This window comes from Oncorhynchus keta, chromosome 35 (genome assembly GCF_023373465.1).
Source record: "Oncorhynchus keta strain PuntledgeMale-10-30-2019 chromosome 35, Oket_V2, whole genome shotgun sequence".
Classification (NCBI taxonomy): domain Eukaryota; kingdom Metazoa; phylum Chordata; class Actinopteri; order Salmoniformes; family Salmonidae; genus Oncorhynchus; species Oncorhynchus keta.
This window is the reverse complement of record NC_068455.1, coordinates 24,243,908-24,261,180: the sequence shown is the minus strand read 5'-3', so window position 1 is coordinate 24,261,180 and position 17,273 is coordinate 24,243,908. Positions and strand designations below refer to the sequence as shown.

Below are 17,273 nucleotides of genomic sequence, written 5' to 3'. Positions count from 1 at the left end.
CTCTCTCTCTTCTCTCTCTCTCTCTCTCTCTCTCTCTCTCTCTCTCTCAAAAGGAAATAGCTTCACCTTTAATTTTCCATATACATCCACTGACTGGTTTTCTCTCCTTATTTTCTATAACTTTTAACTGATTTACTTTTGTAACATTAAATCTCTACGAAATATGGGCAGAATTTGCATTTCTCTGTCACTCTGTCTCTCAGCCATTTGTCTCTCTCTCTAACCAGTGGTATGCAGCTAGAAGTCATTAAGAGTGTAGTGGAAAATCAGACAAAGAATTATATATTTGTTTTGCAAACTGACACGATTTAACGAGCAGCTAATTAAAATAAATCAATAGCACTGCGGCACTCTCTCTCTCCCTCATTCTCGATCTTTCCCTCGTTCTAGTTCTCTCTCTCTCTACCTCATCCCCCCCCTCTCTCTCCCTCATTCTCAATCTTTCCCTCGTTCTAGTTCTCTCTCTCTCTACCTAATTCTCTCTCTCTCTCTCTCTGTGGTGCAGAAGTGGGGTTACTGACTGCAGTGTGAGGGAAGTGGTGCTTGACTCCATATCAGGTCTTTCTACCTGTATAAATGTGTCAATAATAAGCCATCAGATGATCTATGTCAGGCTTATGGGTGAGGAACGTCACCCTCTACCAAATACAATGCATTTGGAAAGTATTCAGACCTCTGAACTTTTTGCACTTTTTGTTACATTACAGTCTTATTCTAAAATTGATTAAATCAATTGTTTTCCTCATGAATCTACACACAATAGCCCATAATGACAAAACAAAAACAGAAATACCATATTTACATAAGTATACAGACCCTTTGCTATGAGATGAGAAATTGAGCATCAGGTGCATCCTGTTTCCTTGAGATGTTTCTACAACTTGATTGGATTCCACCTGTGGTAAAATATATTGATTGCACGGACCTGTCTATATAAGGTCCCACAGTTGACAGTGCACGTTAACCAAAAACCAAGCCATGAGGTCGAATGAATTGTCAGTCAAGCTCCAAGACTCTTCCTAGAGCTCGCCGCCAGGCCATACTGAGCAATCTGTGGAGAAGGGCCTTGGTCAGGGAGGTGACCAAGAACCTGATGGTCACTCTGCAAGAGCTCCAGAGTTCTTCTGTGGAGATGGGAGAACCTTCCAGAAGGACAACTATTTCTGCAGCAGTCCACCAATCAGACCTTATGGTAGAGTGGCCCGACGGAAGCCACTCCTCAGTAAAAGGCACATGACAGCCCGCTTGGAGTTTTCCAAAAGGCACCTAAAGGACTCTCAGACCATGAGAAGGAAGATTCACTGGTCTGATGAAACCAATATTGAACATTTTTCTGGAGGAAACCTGGCACCATTCCTATGGTGAAGCATGGTGGTGGTAACATCATGCTGTGGGGACGTTTTCACCAGCAGGAATGGGAGACTAGTCAGGATCGAGGGGAATATGAATGGAGAAAAGTACAGAGAATTCCTTGATGAAAACCTGCCCCACAGCACTCAGGACCTCAGACTGGGGTGAAGGTTCACCTTCCAACAGGACAACGACCCTAAGCACACAGACAATGCAGTATTCGCTTCGGGCAGTGAGACCAATATGTCTTACTCTATCCACAAAGACACCCTCACAACTCAACATCCCCCAAAATGACTCAACTGTCCACTTTAGGGAGGTTACCCCTGTGGGGTGAGGCTGGTGGTAGTGGGGCTGACCCCAGTGGTAGGTCCGGCCGGTCAGACCTCAACTGCTGACTGTCTGTCAAAACCACCTCCTGTGGCCAATGGCTGGGGCCACAGGGCCAGGAAGCTCAAGGTTGTCGCTACATTGATCCGGATAGCAGCAGTAGCTGCTGCTCCTCACACAGCCACGACTTTGTTCCTCCGTTACTCCTCTCTTCTCCCTACTCTGTCTCGCCCCTTGGCACAAAACCCACGTTAACCACTGGAAATCCAGAGAAAAATTGGGAAAGAAAATAAAGCAAAAACACGAGGGGGAAATAGAGGGGGAACTCTCCAGTTTCTCTTCCCCGCAACATCAACAAGCTCTGACAACTGCAACAGGGTTTTTTCCGGTAGGGCTCTCAGGCATCTCCTTTTGACGCTTCGCCCTGCCCTTCTTTTTAAAGAGATATGCTAGTTATTGTTCAAATCCAAATGGAATGGACCATGGCCAATCCTGCCCCGGGCGTCAACACACCTGTATGAAAGAGGCCTTTTGTAGCAACCCGGCAACGCTGCTAACCTGCACCTAGCTCTACCCGTTTTTAGGCTGTTAAGGAGGGGGAAGAATGCACGTCTCTCTCTCTCCTTCTATCTGTCTTTCTTTCTCTCTCTTCGCTCAGAAGGAACCCTAATCACTCCCCTTATTAATCCCCTTTCTTCTCCAGGCAGTCACCTTTGCTCTGGAATGTTTTTACTAGTGCTATTATTGTTGATTATCACCGGCAGAGGAGGAATTAGTGAGAGGAGTTGGTCTACATCCTCTTGTTAGCCCTCAGTCTCTGGATTTCTCACTCTTTCCCCCAAAGACAACATCTTATTAACATGCATAGGTGCACTAAAGGTATTCCTACCCCTGTATGGGCAAATTGAGGCTCAGGGGGAACAACAGCTGTGTTTTCCCTTGTTTGAAGTGGGGTTGAAAACATCCAGTACATGTCAATATTAGCCTCTGTCAAGGATCTCTGGCGCGGGCCATGTGACAGAGGTCTTCAGCGCTGGAAGGTAACTCTTCACTCCTCAAAAGCCAGCCTCTCACCTTTAGGGTTGGCCAGGGTTCTCCGTTACATGCTGGGCCAGCATGAAATACCACAGGCACACGCTGGCAATATACATACACACACTGCCTCAAACACGTAGGAAAAGAACACATCCAAACAGAGAGAGATAAGTACACACATACTGGAACATGGTTAGGCTTCTTTTTCTAGATGTGTCTCAGTGTGTGTGTTTCCTCCAGCCCATATGTTGAGTTGCCTCCCTCCCCTCTCCTTTTTCCTAAAAAGCACCAGCGCAGGTCAGAACCCTCAGAGCACCTGGGAGGTTCAACTGGTCTCTGTCATTTAATTCCAGCCCAGCGACCAGGGTAAGACTCCACAAAACGTCTCAATTGTCTTCCTTTTATTGACTCCACAAAGAGATAGAAAAAGGGAGAGAGTCCTCCACTACCATTACTGTGGCCCACACACACACACACACACACACACACACACACACACACACACACACACACACACACACACACACACACACACACACACACACACACACACACACACACACACACACACACACACACACACACACACACACACACACACACACACACACACACACACACACACTAGGCCCAGCCTCCTTAAAGGAATGTTCGCGAGGTCGCTCACCCGCTCCCCATTCTCTGTGCTCTACAGAGAGCCTCCCCTGCCCCTGCCATGCCGCTCCTGCTTTCCCTTTTCCCCACAATGCCCAGCGTGCTGGGGCCCTTTGTGTGTCTCCGTGGGGAGTTCAGGTATAATCTCTGTTTTCACCTCTAATCGTAGGGCGCTATCGCACAAATATGCGCCTTTTTTCTTTCTCTCATCTGCCGCTCTTCTCTCCTTCCTTTCACTCTGTCACTTTCACTTTTTCTCTCTGTCCTCAGTAATCGAGAGAAAGAGATTTGCGCAACTCTCAATGTCCCTCTCTCCCCCTTACTGTCAGATATGAAACGGGGCAACTTTGTAGATTACCAGGGGAAACATGACGGAGGCGTGAGATTTTTAACAAAATGTAGTGTCAATTTAATGCATCGTCTAGGCAACACAAGTGTCTGCAGCATGCCAGCCAGACAGGAAATAAGGCCAATCTATTTGCTTTGCTTCATATCAAACATCTATTCCCCCTCTCTGGGTTATGAGACTATAATAGAGGCTCTCAGCTCAGCTCCGGCTGCTCCTAGAAGAGGGGGCCTGCAGAGAGGCTTCAAACCTGTGTGTTCTCCTTAAGCAACACACACACACGTACTCACACCCACACACACATAAACACGAAAGCGTGCACGCACACACTCACGCACACACACACACACACACACACACACACACACACACACACACACACACACACACACACACACACACACACACACACACACACACACACACACACACACACACACACACACACACACACACACACACACACACACACACACTACTGATATTAATTTGCATGTGGAAGAGACAGAAACACAGAGCCAGTGGGAGGCTAGAAGGGTGCCCCCATTAAAAAATGTTCTTTCTCCCTCTCGTTTTTTCTCACACTCCCTTACTAGTAACCATGACTTTACGGCAGTGAAAATGCACAGCAGTTTGAGCAATTAAGGAGTGACACCTAAATCTGTCTGGGTTCCCCAATGCCAGGACTCTGAGCTTCTGCTCCTTCTGCTCCTTCTGCTCCCGTGGTGTTAAAGAAGTATAGAGAGTGATTAAAAACGTGTGTGAGTGGTGTGTGGCAGAGTGTGTGAGACATAGGTAGGGAATGAGTCTGTGTGGTATTTTGTCTGTGTTTGTGACTGTGAGAGCCATCAGTCAAATATTACAGGCCCTCTGACTCTTAAATAATTAATTGAACCCTCAATCACGAGAAACACACACGCAGACGGACACACTCTCAGAAAGCACCGTTTAGGGGTAGAAAGCCAGACATCAGTCCAGTGTTAGAAATAGATTTGTTGGGAAGGCTGGCAGCAGGGAGAGGAGAGAGAGAGAGAGAGAGAGAGAGAGAGAGAGAGAGAGAGAGAGAGAGAGAGAGAGAGAGAGAGAGAGAGAGAGAGAGAGAGAGAAATAGATAGGGGATGTGAGAGGGGGAGCAGGTTTCTGTAAAACATAGAAGGAATAATAGACAGAGAAAGAGAGAGGGAAGAAAGAGATTCAGAGAGAGAGAGAGAGAGAGAGAGAGAGAGAGAGAGAGAGAGAGAGAGAGAGAGAGAGAGAGAGAGAGAGAGAGAGAGAGAGAGAGAGAGAGAGAGAGGGAGGGAGGGAGGACTGTCCCCAGACGACTAAACAACCTGCAGTTGTTGCTGCAGTTGTTGCTACAGTATGTGGAAGGGAGTGTTACACAGGCTAACAGTGGTGCATTGGAGGGTGCTGCGTGTGTATGTGTATGTGTGGAGGGTAAAGATGACCAGGTGTGACAGAGAGTCCCTGGGGCTGTTGTGTTAGGGAGTCAGAGCGAACAGGAGACATACAGGAGCTCCTTCTTTACCTGTCCATCTAAACCCAGTGAACCTAAGACAGTTATTCTCTCTCTGTCCAGGCCTGCTCTCTACCTCTTTCTCTCTCACTCTCCCTGTCCAGGCCTACTCTCTACCTCTCTCTCTACCTCTTTCTCTCTCGCTCTCTCTGTCCAGGCCTGCTCTCTACCTCTCTCTCTACCTCTTTCTCTCTCACTCTCTCTATCCAGGCCTGCTCTCTACCTCTTTCTCTCTCGCTCTCTCTGTCCAGGCCTGCTCTCTACCTCTCTCTCTACCTCTTTCTCTCTCACTCTCTCTGTCCAGGCCTGCTCTCTACCTCTCTCTCTACCTCTTTCTCTCTCTCTCGCTCTCTCTGTCCAGGCCTGCTCTCTACCTCTTTCTCTCTTGCTCTTTCTGTGCAGGCCTGCTCTCTACCTCTCTCTCTACCTCTTTCTCTCTCGCTCTCTCTGTCCAGGCCTGCTCTCTACCTCTCTCTCTACCTCTTTCTCTCTCGCTCTTTCTGTCCAGGCCTGCTCTCTACCTCTCTCTCTACCTCTTTCTCTCTCGCTCTCTCTGTCCAGGCCTGCTCTCTACCTCTCTCTCTACCTCTTTCTCTCTCGCTCTCTCTGTCCAGGCCTGCTCTCTACCTCTCTCTCTCGCTTTCTCTCTCGCTCTCTTTCTGTCCAGGCCTGCTCTCTACCTCTCTCTCTCTCGCTCTCTTTCTGTCCAGGCATGCTCTCTACCTCTCTCTCTCTTTCTGTCCAGGCATGCTCTCTACCTCTCACTCTCTCTCTTTCTGTCCAGAACTGCTCTCTACCTCTCTCTCTACCTCTTTCTCTCTCGCTCTCTGTGTCCAGGCATGCTCTCTACCTCTCTCTCTCTTTCTGTCCAGGCATGCTCTCTACCTCTCTCTCTCTTTCTGTCCTGGCATGCTCGATACCTCTCTCTCTCTCTCTCTCTCTCTCTCTCTCTCTCTCTCTCTCTCTCTCTTTCTGTCCAGGCATGCTCTCTACCTCTCTCTCTCTTTCTCTCTCTCTCTCTCTCTCTCTCTCTCTCTCTCTCTCTCTCTCTCTCTCTCTCTCTCTCTCTCTCTCTCCTCTCTCTCTCTCTCTCTCTCTCTCTCTCTCTCTCTCTCTTTCTGTCCAGGCATGCTCTCTACCTCTCTCTCTTTCTGTCCAGGCATGCTCTCTACCTCTCTCTCTCTCTCTCTCTCTCTCTCTCTCTCTCTCTCTCTCTCTCTCTCTCTCTCTCTCTCTCTCTCTCTCTTTCTGTCCAGGCATGCTCTCTACCTCTCTCTCTCTTTCTGTCCAGGCATGCTCTCTACCTCTCTCTCGCTTTCTGTCCAGGCATGCTCTCTACCTCTCTCTCTTTCTGTCCAGGCATGCTCTCTACCTCTCTCTCTCTCTTTCTGTCCAGGCATGCTCTCTCTCTCTCTCTCTCTCTCTCTCTCTCTCTCTCTCTCTCTCTCTCTCTCTCTTTCTGGCATGCTCTCTCTCTCTCTCTCTCTCTCTCTCTCTCTCTCTCTCTCTCTCTCTCTCTCTCTCTCTCTCTCTCTCTCTCTCTCTCTCTCTCTCTTTCTGTCCAGGCATGCTCTCTACCTCTCTCTCTACCTCTTTCTCTCTCGCTCTCTGTGTCCAGGCCTGCTCTCTACCTCTCTCTCTCTCTCTCTTTCTCTCTCGCTCTCTTTCTGTCCAGGCCTGCTCTCTACCTCTCTCTCTACCTCTTTCTCTCTCGCTCTCTTTCTGTCCAGGCATGCTCTCTACCTCTCTCTCTCTTTCTGTCCAGGCATGCTCTCTACCTCTCACTCTCTTTCTGTCCAGGCCTGTTCTCTACCTCTCTCTCTCTTTCTGTCCAGGCATGCTCTCTACCTCTCGCTCTCTCTCTTTCTGTCCAGAACTGCTCTCTACCTCTCTCTCTACCTCTTTCTCTCTCGCTCTCTGTGTCCAGGCATGCTCTCTACCTCTCTCTCTCTCTCTCTCTCTTTCTGTCCAGGCATGCTCTCTACCTCTCTCTCTCTCTCTCTCTCTCTCTCTCTCTCTCTCTCTCTCTCTCTCTCTCTCTCTCTCTCTCTCTCTCTCTTTCTGTCCAGGCATGCTCTCTCTCTCTCTCTCTCTCTCTCTCTCTCTCTCTCTCTCTCTCTCTCTCTCTCTCTCTCTCTCTCTTTCTGTCCAGGCATGCTCTCTACCTCTCTCTCTCTTTCTGTCCAGGCATGCTCTCTACATCTCTCTCTCTCTTTCTGTCCAGGCATGCTCTCTAACTCTCTCTCTCTTTTTGTCCAGGCATGCTCTCTACCCCTCTCTCTCTCTCTCTCTCTCTCTCTCTCTCTCTATCTCTCTCTTTCTGTCCAGGCATGCTCTCTCTCTCTCTCTCTCTCTCTTTCTGTCCAGGCATGCTCTCTACATCTCTCTCTCTCTCTCTCTCTCTAGGAATGATCTCTACCTCTCTCTCTCTCTGTCCAGGCATGCTCTCCACCTCTCACTCTCCCTCTCCCTCTGTCTCTCTCTCTCTCTCTCACTCTCTCTTTATCTCTCTGACCCTCTTCCTGTCTAACTCCTGGAGTGGTGTCAATTCTGAACGCTACCTAGTACCCCCCTACTCCACCTATCTTTCCCTCATTATCTCTCTGTATATCTCTCTCTTTCCTAGCACCATTGTAATCACATCCACAACAACCTTAATGTATTATTTATTCATGTTTTGTGCATATTGTACGGCTGGGTGCGCTATGGCTGCGAGGCAAGGTGTCTGCGATGCCAATAATCCCATCATGGAGGACCCTATAAATCAATACAGGGCTTTGTTTGTTTAAACGAGATTTACTAGGGTTCCGCTTGTTATGGATGAAGTATCAATGAAATAAGTGGCAAACACCCCCCTTGATGAAGTTATCAGAGGAAGCTGGAGGTATTAAACCAGAAATATTATGCAGAGCCTGGTTTAGGGAGAGAAAGAGAGGCTCACAATGAGGCCCTTATCAGTATAATCTGTGATTTTCCCCCAGCCTTATGAATATTTATCTCCCCCATTACTACCGATGATGTTTCAATTGCACCTTGCACTGAACATGTGCAGGATGCCACATCTCCTCCTGCTTACAGTGGCTCTCAACGCGGAGAGAGACGTCGTTGTTGTCCATAGACCCAGACATCACTAGCCGCTTTATTTTAGGCATGATTTGGAGGGGTGACATCAACATCAGTGTAATCTGTGTTCATTAGTAAGGTCTGGTGGGTCTGATGATGAGAAACAAAACCACTTCTCATACATTTAGTCTCTCTGCAATACTGTATGCATGACATCACTGATTCTGATCCCAGACTTGTATCAATTCCAATGCCTGTTCTATTGGTGCTTGACATTGGTAGCAAATGCTGGACTTTAGTGCTACATAACAGGCCAATATTCCAGGCCCTTCCAGCTGTAGTGTCTGAAAGCCCATGGAGAAACCATTCATCCCAACGAGCTCTAAAGGCAAATGGAAGCTCATAAATAGAGATTTGACTGTATAGACTTTACATTTTATTGGCCAGGGAACCCTCTAACCCAGGGAGGGAGGAAAAGATGGAGAGAGAGGGGATGGAGAGTGAGAGAGTGAGAGAGAGAGAGAGAGAGAGAGAGAGAGAGAGAGAGAGAGAGAGAGAGAGAGAGAGAGAGAGAGAGAGAGAGAGAGAAGGATGGAAAGATATAAAGAAAGTGGGAGAGGGAAGATGAAATAGGATCGTAAGAATGAGGGACAAAGAGAGAGAGAGAGAGAGAGAGAGAGAGAGAGAGAGAGAGAGAGAGAGAGAGAGAGAGAGAGAGAGAGAGAGAGAGAGAGAGAGAGAGAGAGAGAGAGAGAGAGAGAGAGAGAGAGAGAGAGAGAGAGAGAGAGAGAGAGAGAGAGAGAGAGAGAGAGAGAGAGAGAGAGAGAGAGAGAGTGGTGAAGAGAAGAATGGAAAGATATAAAGAAAGTGGGAGAGGGAAGAAGAAATAGGATCGTAAGAATGAGGGACAAAGAGAGAGAGAGAGAGAGAGAGAGAGAGAGAGAGAGAGAGAGAGAGAGAGAGAGAGAGAGAGAGAGAGAGAGAGAGAGAGAGAGAGAGAGAGAGAGAGAGAGAGAGAGAGAGAGAGAGAGAGCAGGGTCACAACTCTTGCTGTTATTCTGGTATGTGACATCTTCGCTTGTTTGCTGCTGCTCATTAACAAACAATACAGCTGTGAAATTGGTTTAATGACAAAGTAATAAAATTGCTATTCTGCTCACAGATGGCCCCAGGCACTGCATGATTCTGCCAGGCTTACACTGGTTGGCCGTGCGCATTCTGCTGCTTATTCATGAAAACGGCATCCTTCACTTTTTCTCTCTTCCCTCGTGCTTTCTTTTTTAAACTGTCTACCTGCAAATGAAATAAATTAACCTCCTTTCCCCCTTGTATTCTCCATGAATTCTCTCTCATCCACTCTCTGTCACCCTTTTGCTCTCTGCTTGTGTGCGTATATCTCTCTTGCGTATATATCTCTCTAGTTCTCGCTCTTTCCAGCTCTTACCCCTGAACAGAAATTACCACCTTAAAATAAAAAGGAGTCTCGCCCACGCAAAGGCAGTTCGACTTCATTTCAAACGCAGAGCCCTTGTTATTAAACAACCCACCAATAAAACCAAGCCATTGAGGAATAAAAGAGCCAAAAGGAGAAGAGAAGTACAAAGACACCCCCCTCCCCTCTCTTTCTCGCCCCCTCTCCCTCTCCCTCTTTCTCTCCCTCCCTCTCTTCCTTCCTTGCCTGGCTTCTTCTAGCACGGTGCTGTGTTCTGACATTTCTACAACTCTCTCTGGAAAGGATGGACTTAGTTACCCCAAAAAAAGGCTTCATTTTTCTATGATTAGCTGAACGTGCTTTTATTAAACAGCCCCCTGTTTTTCAGAACTCCCCTCTAACACAGAGGTGGGCACCTTTCTCACCCCGTGACCATGGCGTGGTGGGCGCACAGTGCCAGCCTACGACCCAATTTGGTCCTTCCTACCCAGACAGGTGGACACTGTGTTGTTAATCTCACCTAACCATCACAGTTGGCACTGCTACCCATGACACACAGAGGCAGACACAATGCCACACACATTAATCAGCTGTGAAAGCACTTACTGTACGCATGTTACGCTAATGCCTGAGTGTGAGAACCGTGTGTGTGTGGCACTTTAAATAGATATATGGGTGTGTCTGTGTGTGACTGAGCTAGCCTTTAGTCTCTCATTCAGCCACCCTTAGCAAAACCATTAACCAAATAAAACTGATACACGACACAAGAGGGATTCTGTTCTGGCAATAATAAAAACGTGTTTTTATCCTCCCAAACACGGAAAATTGCTTGACTAAAGTGGGATTAATATTACAGCTTTATCAAATGATCCTGGAGGAAGGGGGGTGTTGGGGGGGGGTGAGGCACTTGGGATCCGACAACAGAGTCAATTCTGCTAATTAACTGCCAATTAGCGGTCCCTAAATGAGAGGATCATGGAGCCTGTGTTGGCAGTGCCTGGTAAGCACACACACAAACACACGCAAGCAAGCACACACACAAACACACATACACCCACAAGCCCCCCCCCCCACACACACACACACAGAGAGATAGAGATAGACATCCACCTGGCAGCTCCACACTCCAGCTGTATATTTAGATGTCCAGGAGCACAAGATGGCCGCCGTTGGGACTCCCAGTTCACAGCCAAAAAAAGGCCTGACATTTCCATCTGGGTCAAAGTTAAATGGATAACCAGCAACTTCAGTCAACTATCCCACCAATGCAGGAGAAAGAGAGGGTGAGAGAGGTTGAGGAAGAGAAACAGAGAGAGAAGAAGAGAGGGTGGAAAGGAACTCAAATGGCTCTCTGTAAAACCCCAAAATGCTTAGATGAGTGAGAGGATATTAAAAACACAAGACGGTGTCGGGACAATTTCATATTTTTACATTACATTTGGAAAATATGAGTTATTATTTAGCATTTCATAACAGCTCCTCACGCCAAGATGGAGGGTCGTAAAAAATGGTCAAAATCATAAAAGGCCCTCTTTCTAAGTGCCTCATTGGGCTTTCTCAAGGGGGAGGAAAAAGCTTGCAATAAGTGAAGTAACAAAAGCTGGCCTTAGTCTTCTTTTCATCCACCAGACACCACTATAGACACACGTTGTGTATCCAGTTCATCCACACCACTAATAAGATGTTGCATGTGAATCTAAAGCAGCATATGGCTCTCTACTGTGAGTCCAAGTCTGAGGGAGAGAGGGGGATAGCATGCTGAGAAGGGAGCTCCACTGCAGTCAGGCTATATGCTAGCTAGGACACTAACTACAGTACAACAGGCTTGACTACAGCGAGCAGAATGCGAGAATAAAAATCGAAACTTTACTGATTCTGGCAGGATGGGAGGAAAAATGGCGTGGTGCGGTCCAAGACTGTGACATCACTCAACACTTTCTAGGGGTGCAGACCCCATATCCCCCTTCGAAAGCCCCCCGTATCACCTCACTTTGCCTCTCCTAGATCCTAGAGATACCATCAGCCTGACAATCTCCAGCCTTGGCATCAATGGGCACTTGGCGCCATGGTTTGCCAGATATCCATCTCCTTATCATGTGACCTGTGTTCTGACAGGGGCCAAAGTTTGTACCAGATCCGCCCCTGTGTGTCTTAATAACTCACTCATTGTATTCCTTTCTGTTGCTAATTAGAGCCTCTCTCTCTGTGTGTGTGTGTGTGTGTGTGTGTGTGTGTGTGTGTGTGTGTGTGTGTGTGTGTGTGTGTGTGTGTGTGTGTGTGTGTGTGTGTGTGTGTGTGTGTGTGTGTGTGTGTGTGTGTGTGTGTGTGTGTGTGTGTGTGAGTTTTTGCAAGTGACGAGTCGGACAAGTAGAAATCATGTGTGGCTCAGTGCTCCAGTGCAATGACACTCAGTCATTATGGCCTCAGAGCCATGCTCTCTCTCTCTCTCTCTCTCTCTCTCTCTCTCTCTCTCTCTCTCTCTCTCTCTCTCTCCCTCTGACTCTCTCTCTGTTTCTCTCTCTCTGACTCTCTCTATTTCTCTCTCTCTCCTTCACTCTCTCTCTCTCTTTTCCATCTCTCTCCCTCTCTCTGACTCTCTATATTCTCTCCCTCTCTCGCTCTCACTCTGAATATCTCTCTCTCTCTCTCTCTCTCTCTCTCTCTCTCTCTCTCTCTCTCTCTCTCTCTCTCTCCCTCCCTCCCTCCCTCCCTCCCTCCCCCTTTCTCCCTCTCTGTGACATGGACATGTCCTTCCTGCCTGTGAGATGAGGGAATAATGAGGGTGTTGCTCTATTCGGTCTTCTGTCATCGGAATCATCTTTCAATGGCTGAGTAATAACCCAGTGTGTGTGTGTGTGTGTGTGTGTGTGTGTGTGTGTGTGTGTGTGTGTGTGTGTGTGTGTGTGTGTGTGTGTGTGTGTGTGTGTGTGTGTGTGTGTGTGTGTGTGTGTGTGTGTGTGTGTGAGGGTAAATAATGGCATGGCCAGTGTGTTGATGGTGGTGAGCGGGGGTATGTCATGCTGAGCCTGATGCTGAGACATGAAAGGATCCGGTCAGGCCCCATTTAGCCCAGATTGATAGAAGGACACAGAGCTGTTGCATTCTGCTCATAATGACAACTGCAGCTGGATTCTATATTGTGGATTCTTGCCTCCAGTCCCCGCGCTGTTCCAAGGCATCTCAACCTGAGCCAAGGCCTGCTGATTCACCTCCTCTGCTAGGCAGAACCTGTAGTCACGATCCTCACCCTCCTTTTCAATAAAATCAAATCAAATCAAATCAAATTTATTTATATAGCCCTTCGTACATCAGCTGATATCTCAAAGTGCTGTACAGAAACCCAGCCTAAAACCCCAAACAGCAAACAATGCAGGTGTAAAATCTCAATCAAATGTTTTCTGACCACTCTCCAATACCGTTAGCATGATGCTAATCTCCAGACTCTAAGCAGAACAAACAAGGCACTAACTAATGGTAGACTAATGTTCCCACTACACTGTACACACAGTGTCTACTCTACAAACACAGAGGGTGCAGTGTCACTCTAACTACAAACACACACAGTGTATGAGGAACAATTAACCCCACCTCCTCCATTGCAAATCAGTGCAGTGACTAAGTGTACTTTAACCGGAACATTTTGTTCCATATTAGCAGCACTAAGCTAATGGGGTGTTGGTGGTATAAGCAAACAGGTGAGGTTGCTAGCTAATGCAGGTGACACATATTTGCTACCAGCTAGCACTTAGCATAGTTTTAGCCTATTAGCTTGCAGGTCTAATACATTGTAAGGCCTTGTCTTTCTAGGGGTAGGGGGGGTACCCTTGGGACCCACCTATCCAGTTGTGGTGAGGGACAGGTAAGTGTGCAGGGTGAAGTTAGTGAAGGGCTTAGCAGGGTGAGATGGAGAGAGAAGGAGATGTGCTGTCCATTGACACTACACAGAGCGCCCTTGTGCCCTCCTTGGGTAGCGATTGTGCCGGCGGACAAAGCCGTGATTCAGCACACCCTTACCCAAGGGAGAGAGCTGGAAACTGAAGACGGCAGTCGTCCCTCATTCTCCCTCTCTTTTCCCTCCCTGTGTCTATCTCTCTGTCGCGAGCCAATGACCCGGCAGCGCCCCAAATCAAAGGGAAGCAGCACACAATGCACTCACTCGGCCCGCCAGGAATTTCAGAGGCCTTTTTATTTCTGGCCCTATCAACAGGAATTTCATATGCTGAAATATCCTCTGTCATATCCTGGGTGGAAGGAGGAACCATCTCTTAGGCTCTTGGCCCTGTGAGGAAACGACACCAGTCCAGAGGGAGAGGGGCCTGTGGGCCGAGGGGATGGGGTCCAAACCAAAGGGATATTTCACTCTAACTCACCACACCGTCATGCCTGGTTATAAAAACAAAACATCCTGTGGCTCATCTTTCGTGCCCCGTAAAACACCCAAAAACATGGTGGTGGCTCCCCTTGACCCACCTCTACTGCACAATGCCACCGGAGACATGCCCACAGATGTCCCTATAAGCCCCTCTTTATTTGTGGAAACATATTCCTGATGTGTTTTTGTTAGCTAGCACAAATATATAAGTGTAACAAAGGCATTTTCAGCCTGTTTAGAAATGAATCGGTGACATTTGGTGTGAATGGGGTTTGGACATCAAGGCCTCCATGAATGGAGACACTATCTATCTGTCTCTCTCAGTCGCTATTTCTCTCTTACTCTCTCGCTTGCTCTCATTCCTCTCAGGTTAGTAGACTATTTCTGCATTAATCACCATGACACAGGCAAGGCAACTCAATTTTCTGCTCCTGTAGGTAAGGAGCGTCTCGAAACAGCAGCACGGCGATGCATGAAAAAGGCAAGCGGGGGCTAATCTTTGGTTACTGGTGTAATTGAAATGCTATCCACACTGTAGGGGGCATTAAAGTCTGATAACAGCGGTTCCTGTGGCCAATTTAAGTAGCTTGACTTCTGCAAAAAAAAAGGAGAGAGAGAGAGAGAGAGAGAGAGAGAGAGAGGGGGGAGAAAAAAATGGTCTGACAGATAAGGCAGACAAACTGAACTAATTCTCCAGGCATGTTTCTCATTGTGATCCAGGAAAAATGAGAAAATAAATGAATCATGGAACCAAAAAAAATCTATTGACCCTCGGGTGTCTTGTCAGGCTGGGAGTGTGATAAACCTAAAAGCTTGCTTAATGTCGGCCCGCCTGTACCCGACAGATAGAGCACTTTGTAAATGAACCCGCTTTGATAAATATATTAAGGAAAGCTGTGAATAAAAGGCAGGGACTTCTCATTTGTAAATAGAACCCTCGCTACATGGAATTAGAATGATAAAATGGGGTTCCATGTAATTAAGTTTGTGTAAGACCTGAAATCCGTGCAAATACCTTCCCAGAATTCTGAAAGGAAGTTGTCAGTTCAATTAATCTGAACATCACCCCGAGAATGAACTGAACAAAATGAAGCCTCAGATAAAACCTGGCTAGTATTTGGATAAGTAATTCCTGTATCATTTCTTTGCTTCTGTGATCATTTTATTTAATCCACCACCCCCAGTTATATGCTAAGCCATCTACAAAGAGACTGCTGGCCAGGCCACCAAAACCTTAATCCACCATATAGCATGTGTAACATGGGGTGGGGGCGGCTGGCGGGTTTGGCTTGTGTGGCGGTCCTGGTGGTACTGGTAGTGGAAGTAAGGTGGGGGGTAGTGTATTCTGGTGGTATTCTTAGTGAAGGTAAGGTCGGGGGTAGTGTACTCTGGTGGTATTGGTAGTAGAGGTAAGGTGGGGGGGTAGTGTACTCTGGTGGTATTGGTAGTAGAGGTAAGGTGGGGGGGTAGTGTATTCTGGTGGTATTGGTAGTGGAGGTAAGGTGGGGGGGTAGTGTACTCTGGTGGTATTGGTAGTGGAAGTAAGGTGGGGGGGTAGTGTATTCTGGTGGTATTGGTAGTGGAGGTAAGGTGGGGGTTAGTGTATGATCTTGTTGTATTGGTAGTGGAGGTAAGGTGGGGGGGTAGTGTATTCTGGTGGTATTGGTAGTAGAGGTAAGGTGGGGGTAGTGTATTCTGGTGGTATTGGTAGTAGAGGTAAGGTGGGGGTAGTGTATTCTGGTGGTATTGGTAGTGGAGGTAAGGTGGGGGTAGTGTATTCTGGTGGTAGTGGTAGTAGAGGTAAGGTGGGGGGTAGTGTATTCTGGTGGTATTGGTAGTAGAGGTAAGGTGGGGGTAGTGTATTCTGGTGGTATTGGTAGTAGAGGTAAGGTGGGGGTAGTGTATTCTGGTGGTATTGGTAGTAGAGGTAAGGTGGGGGGTAGTGTATTCTGGTGGTATTGGTAGTGGAGGTAAGGTGGGGGGGGGTAGTGTACTCTGGTGGTATTGGTAGTAGAGGTAAGGTGGGGGGGGTAGTGTATTCTGGTGGTATTGGTAGTAGAGGTAAGGTGGGGGGTAGTGTATTCTGGTGGTATTGGTAGTAGAGGTAAGGTGGGGGGGGTAGTGTATTCTGGTGGTATTGGTAGTGGAGGTAAGGTGGGGGGTAGTGTACTCTGGTGGTATTGGTAGTAGAGGTAAGGTGGGGGGTAGTGTATTCTGGTGGTATTGGTAGTAGAGGTAAGGTGGGGGGTAGTGTATTCTGGTGGTATTGGTAGTAGAGGTAAGGTGGGGGGTAGTGTATTCTGGTGGTATTGGTAGTAGAGGTAAGGTGGGGGGTAGTGTATTCTGGTGGTATTGGTAGTGGAGGTAAGGTGGGGGGTAGTGTATTCTGGTGGTATTGGTAGTAGAGGTAAGGTGGGGGGTAGTGTATTCTGGGGGTATTGGTAGTAGAGGTAAGGTGGGGGGGGTAGTGTATTCTGGTGGTATTGGTAGTAGAGGTAAGGTGGGGGGTAGTGTATTCTGGTGGTAGTGGTAGTAGAGGTAAGGTGGGGGGGGTAGTGTATTCTGGTGGTATTGGTAGTGGAGGTAAGGTGGGGGTAGTGTATTCTGGTGGTATTGGTAGTAGAGGTAAGGTGGGGGGTAGTGTATTCTGGTGGTATTGGTAGTAGAGGTAAGGTGGGGGGGTAGTGTATTCTGGTGGTATTGGTAGTAGAGGTAAGGTGGGGGGGTAGTGTATTCTGGTGGTATTGGTAGTAGAGGTAAGGTGGGGGGTAGTGTATTCTGGTGGTATTGGTAGTAGAGGTAAGGTGGGGGGGGTAGTGTATTCTGGTGGTATTGGTAGTAGAGGTAAGGTGGGGGGTAGTGTATTCTGGTGGTATTGGTAGTAGAGGTAAGGTGGGGGGTAGTGTATTCTGGTGGTATTGGTAGTAGAGGTAAGGTGGGGGGTAGTGTATTCTGGTGGTATTGGTAGTAGAGGTAAGGTGGGGGGGGTAGTGTATTCTGGTGGTATTGGTAGTAGAGGTAAGGTGGGGGGTAGTGTATTCTGGTGGTATTGGTAGTAGAGGTAAGGTGGGGGGTAGTGTATTCTGGTGGTATTGGTAGTGGAGGTAAGGTGGGGGGGTAGTGTATTCTGGTGGTATTGGTAGTAGAGGTAAGGTGGGGGTAGTGTATTCTGGTG

The 17,273-nt window shown here is 47.7% G+C and overlaps 1 protein-coding gene and 1 long non-coding RNA gene across 7 annotated transcripts in view; both read right to left on the bottom strand.

The window, feature by feature from the left end:
* Window positions 1-17,273, bottom strand: part of LOC118369066 (homeobox protein Meis2) — a 126,761-nt gene that overhangs the window by 19,064 nt on the left and 90,424 nt on the right. The gene's annotated exons all lie outside the window — the stretch shown is intronic.
* On the bottom strand, window positions 5,015-8,733 carry LOC127915914 (uncharacterized). 2 transcript variants are annotated; one of them, XR_008092906.1, is made up of 4 exons: window positions 7,172-8,733; window positions 6,404-6,605; window positions 5,496-6,224; window positions 5,015-5,454 (listed from the first exon to the last, which is right to left on the bottom strand). It is a non-coding gene; the product is annotated as an uncharacterized LOC127915914 (long non-coding RNA). The 2 variants fall into 2 exon arrangements; XR_008092907.1 differs by having other exon boundaries at window positions 5,015-6,179; window positions 6,501-6,605.